The following is a 12,237-nucleotide window of genomic DNA, read 5'->3' on the forward strand; positions in this document are numbered from 1 at the left end:
TACTCTTTTTTTATTCCTCTTTTTTGTATCTGAGATCTGTACCTAGGTACTTATACCTAAGATGGTGCCATAAAGAGGCAACATTGTAAAACTTTTCACTGTACTCCTGTACTTGAGTACACGTGACAATAAAGGATATTCCGTGCTATTCTAACAAGAAAGAGGTAAGTTATGCAAGTAATGTATTGGTGATAATTACTTAAGGCCATAATTTGTCATGGTTATTCTTGGAAAAACATTTATTTGCCAATAAAATGTAATGTGATGCCTAACATGTGGCATTACTGAGTTAGTGGATTCATGACTAAAGCAATTGTACCTAGCTGGATCTCAAATTATTTTACTCGCTTTGAACAGAAAAAGAGCCAGTGAGAGACCATTCCAGAGTGTATAATGGATCACCAATTCCATGCATTACCAGAATCATACATTCCAATACACAAGCTCTTCATGGCATCCCAAAATCTCCTACCTGGAGTTTCCAACAGTTGAGCACTAGCTGGACTACCAGTATGCATAGATCTCAATATTTTCACAACTGCTGAGAATTCGTAAACACCCTTTTCATGCAGCCGAACAGGCTGTATCCCAGGTCAGTTAGCATGCCTTCTTAGCACTCACTCACTTTGCATCTACTTTGATGCTCACAGCATCTCTTCCTTGCCTTGCCTTTTTGCACATTTTTGCATCATTCAGAACTTGCAGCTTAACAATACTTTTGTCCTGCCTTGCCTTTTAGCACAGCCAGACAGTTTGCCGTGGTTGCCAGCAGTGGTCAGTCGAGGGGGTTACGTATATGGCACTTCATTTATGAACGTTTCAGCATATGCTGACAACTTTTGTGTCAAACATACTAAATGTACTTCTGCCAAATGGCCACATTTCAAAGTCTAAGGGGAGTAGTACTCAGTCAAAAAAGGGGGGGGGCTGACATCCCACCCCAGCCAGTTCAGTCTGATCTCAGTCAGTCCATGAGTTTGGACACAGTCAGTCAGCGATTTGGGGCAGTTGGGGTCAGGGGTTCCATAATATTAAAGTCTGGGGAATGTTATTACAGTGCACTCCCGACAGAGTGCACCACACAATCCTTGCCTGCTTTGGCCTGCGCAACTGGAGCAGAGAAAGGGGGATGCCATGGACACTGAAGAGCTGGGAGAGTGGCACCTGTCTCTGAGGAGGAAGATGAGGACACTATGCAGGAGAAACACTACCTTCAGCCTGATGGAGCAGTGTTTGATGCAGCAAGGCAGACAAGCATTAATTAGTACACAGTTCAAAGAGATGTGAGTAGGGTGATTTCAACATGTACTGACTGTAGATTTGTTTTTTGTTCAAAAGGCAAGCAGACCCTGTTTATTCCCAGAAGCAAATAAAAATGTTTTTGTTTGTTTTTCCTTCACTGTTCAATCTTGTTCAATCAAAGTTAACATTAACAACTGTTGAAAGGACTTCCAACATATGATGTTCCCATACTGAACAATGACACAATGTTATGCTATGCTGGACATTAGGTAAAGAGTAGTACTTCCTTACACGGTTTTAACATGGTATAGTGCTAAAGATGGCTAGCTTTTGTAGCTTCATTTTTGTAAATACGGTTACAGGGATAGGTGATCAAACAGGCAATGATGTAAAGCAGCAATACATTGATTAATCTGAGCTTTGACGTCCAATGAAGTGTCACCCATGCCACATATCTATCCCACAATGTGTACCCTGAAGGACTATTCCTGGCTGCCACAGTTTGAGCTTGTGCACAGCTAGGCTTTATATCCAATGCTGGAGGTGGGAATCCCACTAGGTCCAATCAGTGACGAGTACTTATGTTGCAAACGCACAAGTGCACGCTGTAGGGGTGTGGAGCATACATAATGAGGTGAGCAGTGGCGAATTATGACATAACTCACCGGAACTTCCTGAAATTAACATTAAACCAATTTTTTGATAAAATTCAGCGCCATGTCAACCAGAGCTTGGACCTCTGGATTACTAGCTGTGAATCCATCCACCACTGCCTCCCTGAGTTTCTGGTATTTAATTGCCAGATTTTATATTTGCCCATACCTGGGGAATTAGCATGGGGAATTAACTGAAACAATAGTGCCTATTTGACCCAAGTAGAAAAAAAGATGATATGTCAGCTACAAGCACACTTGAAATGTGATAGACCTTTTATGGTTAACTATATACTTTATGCAAGATAAATATAATAGACTGTGTTTGCTCAGGTGAAATGCTCTTGTGTATGTTATAGAACCCATTGTGTTTCATTAAGTATAATGTTTTGTGTACATTATATAACTCATTGTGTTTCATTACATATAATGCTTTTGTGTATATTGTATAACACACTATGGGCAAATGATCTGATGGGTGATAACTACTGTAATGATGCAAATTGGGTGAATATTGGATTCAAAAATTATTGAGTGAAGAGATTTGGCCCTGACTCTGTGTTTTTAACTTACAGCAGTGGTGGAATACAAATGACATTAAACTCAATGGAAAATGAAATTAAGCAAGGCATTTTACACACTGTCGGAAAGTAAAATCAGCTTTTCAGTGCTAATTCACATAAAGGTACAGAATTCATTTGAAACAGCAACTTCACAGAAGCAATTATTCCAGTAGCATCAGTTTGTCACTTTGACCACAAGGTGGAAGCATTGAGTTAAGTTCTACGTTGTTACATAAACATTCCACTGGCTGTTCTGGAGGCATATTAAAAGCTAGTATTTCTAGATTATTTCTTTCCATTTCAAATACTTCCTCTCCTTATTCTTCCTGAAGCTGACTACAAGTTAAAATGTAGTTTCTTGGCGGCTGCATGCCTTCCATTTTTCAGTGACCATTGTTCACGTGAAACTTTATAGTTCATGGACAATGATTCGCAGTTAACACGTTTATACCAAATAGGAGTGGCAGGATGTGGAACTTTGTTACTGCAAATTACATTTATACTAATATCCACAGCTGTAGTGATACCTGACCTTATTCTACATGTTCCTTAACTGTATTTATGTCATACAAGTATCCGTTCGCATAAAGGTATAGTCCTCTGATTTGAGTGAGATGATTGGTGGTGGTTTAACCTGAGGGTTACCACACTTCAGGTGAGGTGAGAGGTAGAGAAGGAGAGTCCCCTATGCTAATCTCAGCCATTGTGGGTATTGGACCTATGTTGTTGGTATCGCTCAGCATTGCAGAACAGCTAGACAGCCAACTGAGCTAACAAAGCCCCTAATATACTTGGATGAGACTTAAATCTGTAGTAAATGGTTCAGTAAGAGGCAGAACTGCCCCCTGTGCCACTAAAAATGTATTCCTTTATTCTGCCTCTGTTGTCATAGGTATATGATAGCCTTAAGTCAACTGAATGCACAATGTACAAATACTGTGTCATCGTCCTTCAGGTAATACCAGTACCCATGACAGCATTTGTCTCACGTTGAGTTATCATTTCACACTTGGTGAAAACCTTCTGCTGCTCTTAAGGCACAGACCAGCAAATGTCTCTGGTATTCAAATGTTTTCTGTTCAATCTTTGGAGTAGGAGGGACTTGAGCCGAAGCCTTTTGGATCAGAGATAGTGACACTCCTGCTGTACCACAAGTTTACATTATCCAACATATAGCACAGTTCAGTTGGTATCCTGTTGTGCAGCGCATTTCAGACCAGGTGCAACGCATTTCAGCCTGTGGGCTGTCCGAGATGTAAAATATCCTAACGTGCACTGCCTTGGATATTGTTCAGTGCAGTCTGCAGTTATTTTCTTCACCTAACTGTGTATAATCCGTTCACTATATTGCACCAAAACAGTGGTTTTGCTGTCTAAGGGTGAGATTCACTGAAGGACTGAATATTGAGTAAGAGATTCAGTAAATCACCAGAAACAGGAAATTAAAAAAATCTTCTATTGAAATGTTGAGCTTTTCTTGATGAAATGTTTTAGTATCCAGTGAAGTTTGAAATTCATGGGCTAAGAGTTAAATATTGCATTTTGTAATATTAAGGTTCAAATTGTAATAAACATTTCTCCATTTGACTGAAGTCCTCAGGAGTGTTGAAAGCTCTTCTATTTATTGAATCACTATAGTGCAGATAGAGACCATTCGGCCCATTGAGTCCACACTGACCCTCTGAAGAGCATCCGACCCAGACCCACCCTTCTACACTATCCCTGTAAGCCTTCACTTAGGTAAAAAGAGAAGTGTCAGACATCCTGTTCACTCTGACTTGGTGACTGGCCTCTGTAGAGTTTTTTCACTTCTCACTTAAACACACACAGCTACCCATCCCCTTAGTCTTTAGACCATGTAGGTCTCAGAATGGTAAATGTACGCATTGTTGTTGACTGTTCTTCTTCTATCTGCTCATTCCTAGGATGGTGATCCTTCTCTGGGGAGTGATTTCCCTATGGCGAATGCTGTTCCCATTATTTCTGTTGCTGAGAAACAGTAACCTCTGGGACTGATGATCATTCTGTACTCTGTTAAGGTGATGGATCATATCTTTCTGATCAGTGACCTGCCATGAGGGTGTAGTTTTGCTACTTGCATGCAGATGTCCTGTAGTTACGATGACATATCTGGTTATTCATGTTCACTGCGTACAATCAAGCTGACAGCTACTCAACACAGGGCCAAGTTGCCAAATGGGGTGACTCTTGTTGAGAGCATTGAACCTTGAAACTCTGAATTGATCCTCAATGTTCAGCTCTGGCAATGATTTGGCACCTTTATCAAAATGAAATTTGGCTTTCTGTTATTTAACTTGAGTTTGTCACTCCCACCAGCTACCATTTCTATCTTCAGTGTTTTTTTTGGCTAATGGAAGAGTAGTTTGGGTGTGGTGTGACATTAGTTTTTGGACTGGACTACTTTCCATGTTTCCATAGCTGTGTTTCTCCACTTGAAGATTGGCCTGTACAATTCTTGACACAATTTGTTCAATTTTGTCATGATCCCTTTGGTGATTTTTATTGCCACTTGGCTGAGGATAGTGCACATGTGACATGTGTGGTTGAATTTCCCAATCCTTCATGAAGCAGCTGAATTCTTCACTTGTAATTTCAGGACCACAGTCATTCCACAATGTCTGGAATGTCATGCTAAGTGAAGTTTTCATACATCCTACACTCTCATTGTTGTCAGCTGATCTAGTAGTCAATATGGTAGTTGACTATGACAGGATAATCAGTTCCTAAAGGCATGAAGAGGTCAACTCTATGTTTCATTCATGTTCTGCATTATGGGTGATTCTTTAGCTTGCTTCACTTAGTATTCATTATAACTACTGCACTGGCTGATGTGGTCCTTAATTTCATTGCCCTTGTTTGGCCACTAGAGTAGTTCTCTTGCCTTCCAGTGCAATTCCTTGATATTTCGCTTAGATGTGCTTCAGCATCTTGATTCTACTTTCTTTGCACAAAATGCTATCGCAGACTATCACTTTATCTCTACACACCCAATAATCTCTCATAGCAACCAAAATATCCTTGATACTTTTAGGCCACTCCTTCATCATTACTTCCTGCAGAACAACATCTTGTTGCATTGTTCACTTGAATTGAGCAGGATGCTTGTCTGTCAGATTCATTGGGCTGAATCTTAACATCAGTTTTGTTGAGTTTCACAGAGGGCTTATTTCACTGTCTTTTACCTACTTTGTCTCATTAACCATCTACCTTGCTCGCATAGCATATCTCTTACCTGATTCTAGCCCCATCCAACCACTTGCTGTTCCCATAATAACTCGCTATTGTCAGGAAATCCAAGAATGGATTTATGGCATGGGGTTCCATCTTTAAGAGGTTGTTGTATACCTGAATAAGCACTGATAGTCTGGACCCTCCCTGCACGGTTCCTGATATTTACCCCTGACATGGCAGAGAAAGGAAATTCACACCCTGCTTTATTAGCAGCTTCCCAGAGGTCCTAGTGGATAGAGTGATTCAGAGGAGAGATGTCCACTCTTCCCAGGACCAGCAGTGGAGGTCATGACACCAGACCTGGTTTGGGGCTGCCACCTGGGCCAGTGCAGTCTCAGCTAACTGGAAGAATGCACATCCAGTGTAGGAGAAAGTTGAATCACCTTCTCCACTTCGGCAGTGTAAATGCTACCGTCTTCTGTCTGATACCTTACGTTCACTTCATCTCTGCTATGGTACCCTCCTGGCATCTCATGCTCTGCCACCCTCACTATTGCTTGCAACATCTTCCACTGTCACTCACCTAGACACCACTGATTCTGTGAGCCATCTATGCTGTCTACTTACTCACTTGCACCAAAACTAATAGCTCTGTCACCCACATTCATCTCCCTTAATACCTACCTCTCTATCACTCCAGGGGGAAAACAGCCTGAAATAAGGCAAAATGAATCAAGACGGTTGGTGGGGTGCACTGGATTGATTCCAGAGGTGAGAAATTTGTCTATGAAGAGAGAGATTGAACAGTTTAGGCTTATACTCTTTCGAGTTTAGAAGAATAAGAGGAGATCTAATTGAGGTATGTAAGATGTCAAAGGGGATTAACAAAGTAGACGTAGAGAGGATGTTTCCTCTTGTGGAACAATCTAGACTGAGAGTCCTAGTTTTAGGATTAGGGTAGCAGATTTAAAACAGAGGTGAGGAGAAATTTACTTCTCTCTGTGGAATCAATCTGTGGAATTTGCTCCCCCGGAAAACAGTGGATACCATGACATTGAGTCAATTTAAGGAGAAGATAGACATATTTTTAATTAGTAGTGGGGTAAAGGGTTATGGAAAGTGGAGGGGAAAGTGGAATTGAGGCTGAAATGAGATCAGCCACGGTAGTATTAAATGGTGGAGCAGTCTCTAGGGACTGAATTACCTACTCCTGTTCCTAGTCCTTATGTTAAATTTCAGCAATTAAAGAAGAAAAAAATCATGCCAGGAATGAAGGAGTTACCTTGCTGAACATGCTTTTAAAGCTTGAGCCATTGCTAATAACAGAGAAAGAACAGAATGTTCACAAAATAATTGAACACTGTCTGTGTGCCTGAAGTGTAGCTCCACCATGGAGAACAGTCTGCTTTATTGTTGAGTCAGGTTACTGTGATCCTCAGTCAGAACCTATTATACTTTTCTCTTTTAATCACTTGAAAGACTAGTATTTTCATTCAACATGCTGAGAAATGTCTGAAAGTGTTTGAAGGCAAGATTACAAGGTGTTGAATCTTCTTCACAAAGGGGAGCTGTACAAGCTTTGTATTACCTGAGCAAACAAACACATTAGTTGGACATTTCGCTGAATGGTGATTTAAGAGAAAGCCTGTCCTAAATTCTCATGCAAATTGAAAGCACCTTTTACCACATGAAACAGAAATGTACTCTATGTGGAATGGTGGAGGTAGAATAAGCTAATTGAATGATTTTATCTTCACAGGAATATCTGCAAAATGGTTCAATATTGCATTTATATACCTAAACCAACCAAGATAACATTTTGGATGAAAAGAGTTTTTGCTTCTTCTTTCCAATCTTGCAAGTATTATTAGAATAAAATTTGATATCCTCTTGAGCAATTCTCTGAAACTAACTTTGATGAAATCAAGATTCATCTCATAGTCTTCTAGACAAGATTCACACTGTAACAGCTTCAATGTACATTTAGTTTGAATCCAGCCTGATTTAACTTCAGATAGAAGCAATTTCATCCCACTTCACTTTGCAGTCAATACAGGCCTTCTCAGCTAATCTGTAACCACGCACTGGACCAAAACATTCATTTTTGCTTCAAGTTGATGCTTAGGGTGTGAAATATAAATGCAATCTAAAGTAAATTTATTCCTCAGTTCAGGGTCAATATGAATTCTAGCATTGTAGCCCACTCGATCTGGTTAGCAAGGATTGTGGAGTCAGAGCAAGAGCATGCAGCCAATGGTGGACATCAAAAAGAATGGTAAAAGGTAAAGTTGGCATCGTCTTACCAGACAATAGGGTCACCTCTCTCTTTACAGAGAGACAGCTGGTGGTGATTTAACCTGAGGCTCACCATGCTTTAAGTGAGGGGAGAGATTGAGAAGAAGAGTCCTTCATGGTGATCTCAACTGGCATGGGAATTGAACCCAACCTATTGGCATCACTCCGCATCACAAACTGGCCATCCAACCGACTGAGCTAAACCCCACACCCACACCCCCAAAAAGAATGACTTTAATTTTCCTGAACCCCCAAATTCATCCAGGAATTAGTAAGAAGAGCTGCAAGGTTTCATTCACCTGTTTACACGTGGCAAATGATGGCTAATACAGAAAAGTGTAAGGTGATGCACTTTAGCTGAAGGGTTAGGGAGATGAATTATATACACAAAGGCACAATTCTGAAGAGTGTGCAGAGACGGAGTGATCTGGGAGTTCAGAATTGATCTTTGAAGGATTCTTGATATACTGAGAGAGTGCTTAGCAAAGCATTTGGGATCTTGGACTTCATAAATAAAAAATTTTGAGTACAGAAGCAGGGAAGATATGCTGAACCATTATAAAGCTGGAGTTAAGCCACAACTAGAGGAATGCAGTCAGTTCAGTTACTACACTTTAGAAGGAGGATCTTTGAGACTATGTAAAGGGGATTTAGCAGAATGGATTCAAGGATGAGGTATTTTAACTATAAAGTTAGTTTGGAGGAGATAGGGTTATCTTCCTTGGAGGAAGAAGGTTGAGGGGAGATCTGAGAGAGAGCTGTACAAGATTATTATAGATTTGGAAAAGGAGGATGAAAAGAAAGATTTTTATTAGCTGATGAAGAACCAGACTAAAGGTTTTAAATATGAAGATGTGAAGAGACACGAAGGGAATGTGAATAAGAACTGTTTCATACTTGGAACTTGCTGCCTACAAACATGGTTGAAGTAGAGATCATCACTGGTTAAAAAGGAAATTGAACAGGCATTTGAGGGAAATATGTTTGAAGGTGACAGGGATAAAATGAGGGGATGGAATAAACTGATTTCTCTACACAGGATTATGAATTCATAGGGGCAAATCATCTAATTATGTACCATAATGATTGATTGCATGGAAATTGACCTCACGCTTACAAATGCACTTTCTGAAAGGTAGATTTTAAATTGTGAATGTGGAATTCCAGATTGGAAATGACCATATAATACTACGCAAGGATACTTGGGAGAGTTGAAGAAAAGATAAATATTTGGATAGTCAGAGAAGCAGCAGTCAACACACTTATGAGACTACACGAGCAAAGACTAGTTACCAAATTAACACTAAGGACAGTTTATGTAAGAGGGTGTGTTGGGAATGGATTAACTGGAATATAACTTGTTTTGGTGCTGTTCCTGGAGTATAATGTTGTGTCTGCCTAACATTAATGCCACATGTTTGACAGATGTTCCATATTCTATTTTGTAAAGGATCTCGTTTCACTCATTTTATCTGTGGAGGGAAGGTTCTGCACATCTCGGTGTGTAAACACACCAAATCATCAGCCCTATTCTCAAACAGATGGTTAACAGCTTATAAAAGGGGCTGAACAATCATTTCGCAGGAGTTCTTTCCATACTTTTACTAGTCTACAAGTCCAAACAAAATAAAACTTCTACGGTCTAGTCTCTCTTGACTATTGTCAATTTTGTTAAACGTGGATCCTCTCTCGATAACAAGACTTCCCTTCTCAGAAAGTGTTTTACCTGACTGCTCACTGTGGTGTCTCCCATCTGGTCCACAGCAAAGTCCCAAGCCATAGAATTCACAGAAGAGAGATTTTCACCAGAAGCCACTCGTTGAGTTTGCTTCCTGTTAATGTCCATCTGTCACACGCAGAAATAGACAGCTACTCTTCATAATATTGCTTTAACCCTTTCCCTTGACTTCCTAGTAACTGAAAATCTAAATTCATCATTCAGATTATCTTCAGAGGCTCCCGCTTCAGTACACTGCTTTAATACACTGGAGCTCAGACTGGTAGAGATTAATGTTCCATTACCTGTGCTGCATTAACTGATTTTAGTTGGTTGATGTTTTGTGATATTGGATTAATGCTTGGGTTTTTTGTATGATTAGGGGAAGAAAAACAATCAGAATTTTTCTTCATTATTACCATTCTGTGACATCTCCTGATAATTGAGTGGCAACAAAATCAGACACAGATGAATTGTCATCGGTCAAATAAGGAACATGAGTGTTTCTGTTGTCTATGCAACCACACCCATCGAATATGACTAGCCCTCTTTTCCTACAAAGGAGGGAAGGGTAAAAGGGGACTGAAAGTTGCAAATCTGAAATGAAAAGCTTTCACTTGTATTTCTTTTATATGAATACAGTGTTTAATTTTGGTCATCATACCATCAGAATTGCAGACAGAAAAGAATATCAAAATTGTCTCTGGCACAAAGTGATTGGGCAATGAAGAAATGTTCGAGAAAATCAAACTTTATAAATTGTGAAGAACTAGTTTAAAGGAAGAATCTCATAAAGGTACATAACATTTTAAATTATATGGATAAAGTAACCCAAGTTATTACTTCAAATTATGTAAAGCTAGATGGGACAACAGAAATGTAATGCAGGATATATGAATTAAATACATCTCCAAGTTAGCAACATAGCAATGCAGGGTACGTCAATGCCACAATGTTCTTGTTCTCATAAAATAAATTCACTTTTGATTAACTGTGAGCACTGTCATTGTTCCAAAAACACTCCTGCAACACACAAAGAGTTGACACCTTCCAGAACAAAGCAGCTTGGTACCACACCCACAAACATTCATTCCCTGCACCAGTAGCAGCAAAGAAGCTCTGCAGAATTCATCAGGGGTCATTAGACAGCATCTGCCAAACTCATAACTACTGCTATCTATAAGGACAAGGCAGCAGATACATCAGAACACCACCACCTGCAAGGTCACCCTCAAGCCACCCACTACCCTAACATGGAAATATACAGTCATTCTTCCAGAGATAGTAGGAACTGCAGATGCTGGAGAATCTGAGATAACAAGGTGTAGGGCTGGATGAACACAGCAGGCCAAGCAGCATCAGAGGAGCAGGAAGGCTGACGTTTCGGGCCTAGACCCTTCTTCAGAAAACTTGGTTTGCTAGAAAATGAAAGAACCAGTTGTCAAGGTTTTCGTAAGTGAAAGAAAGAGGAGATTTTTACCTTGCTAGCTCCAAAAAAATCACAACATCAAACATACATAGACAAATACAGGCAGAAAGTTTAAAACGGAGAGTATCTGGTAGAGATACAGAGAATAAGGGTTAAGGGAATAAGACCCTTCCCCTCCCCCATTTCTGAAGAAGGGTCTAGGCCCGAAACGTCAGCCTTCCTGCTCCTCTGATGCTGCTTGGCCTGCTGTGTTCATCCAGCTCTACACCTTGTTATCTACAGTCATTCCTTCACTGCCATTGGGACAAAATCCTGGAGCTCTCTCCCTTACGCCTTTGTGGAAGTATCTACAACACTTGGATTACAGCAGTTCAAGAAGGCACCTCAAGGGCACCTAGGCTTGGACAGTAAGTGTTAGCACAAGCAGCATCAATCTCATCAGGTAAATGAATGAGAAAAAGTTACGAAAGTAGTAAATAAGGGAAATCAAATGGTTTTTAAAAAGGAAGACACATGGACCTAAAATGGATGCAGTGATCACCTGACCATAGATTGAAGAAAGCTTCTTGAGAATCTGTGTTGAAACTAGCATTTTTACCTAAAGATATCAAAGCCAGATAACTCTATCAGCATAAAGAAATTCATTTCTCCTGTTTAATTCATATGTGTTTGATAATTTCATATATTGGGAGATTAAAGGTTCAGTTGCCAGTTAGCCAACTTCAAGTGAAATGAAGCTAAACTCCAGAACACTCACAGACCTGCATTCCCTTAGCTGCTTTTGAGCAGTATAGCAACAGTAAGGGAAAATTAATTTGTGACAGGAAGAGTTGGAAATCTGTCTTTCTCCCTGCTTACTTCCCAAATCATCTCAGCATGCAGCACCTGGTTTAAAAGTAAATTGGGAAAACAACGATTGACCCAGACCTCAAAGATATCTATTGACTCTGGTACTGCTGAGAATGTATGTCAATCATTCAACTGTGGTCTCAGGTAAAGAGTCTGATTTGAGAGCTCTAAGGGCTCTTTAATGGAGTAACCCTTATTCTCTGTATCTCTACCAGATACTCTCCGTTTTAAACTTTCTGCCTGTATTTGTCTATGTATGTTTGATGTTGTGATTTTTTTGGAGCTAGCAAGGTAAAA

General features: G+C 40.0%; 1 long non-coding RNA gene across 4 annotated transcripts; it reads left to right on the top strand.

The window, feature by feature from the left end:
* The first annotated feature begins 51 nt into the window (after positions 1–51).
* LOC125484831 lies at positions 52–7,512 on the top strand. Of its 4 annotated transcripts, XR_007263655.1 has the most exons (5): positions 52–164; positions 2,471–2,580; positions 4,384–4,497; positions 6,351–6,421; positions 7,410–7,512. It is a non-coding gene; the product is annotated as an uncharacterized LOC125484831 (long non-coding RNA). The 4 variants fall into 4 exon arrangements; XR_007263654.1 differs by lacking the exon at positions 6,351–6,421; XR_007263657.1 differs by lacking the exon at positions 7,410–7,512 and having other exon boundaries at positions 6,351–6,892.
* The last annotated feature ends 4,725 nt before the right edge of the window (positions 7,513–12,237 follow it).

Source organism: Rhincodon typus, chromosome 14 (assembly GCF_021869965.1).
Source record: "Rhincodon typus isolate 14 chromosome 14, sRhiTyp1.1, whole genome shotgun sequence".
Taxonomy (NCBI): Eukaryota; Metazoa; Chordata; class Chondrichthyes; order Orectolobiformes; family Rhincodontidae; genus Rhincodon; species Rhincodon typus.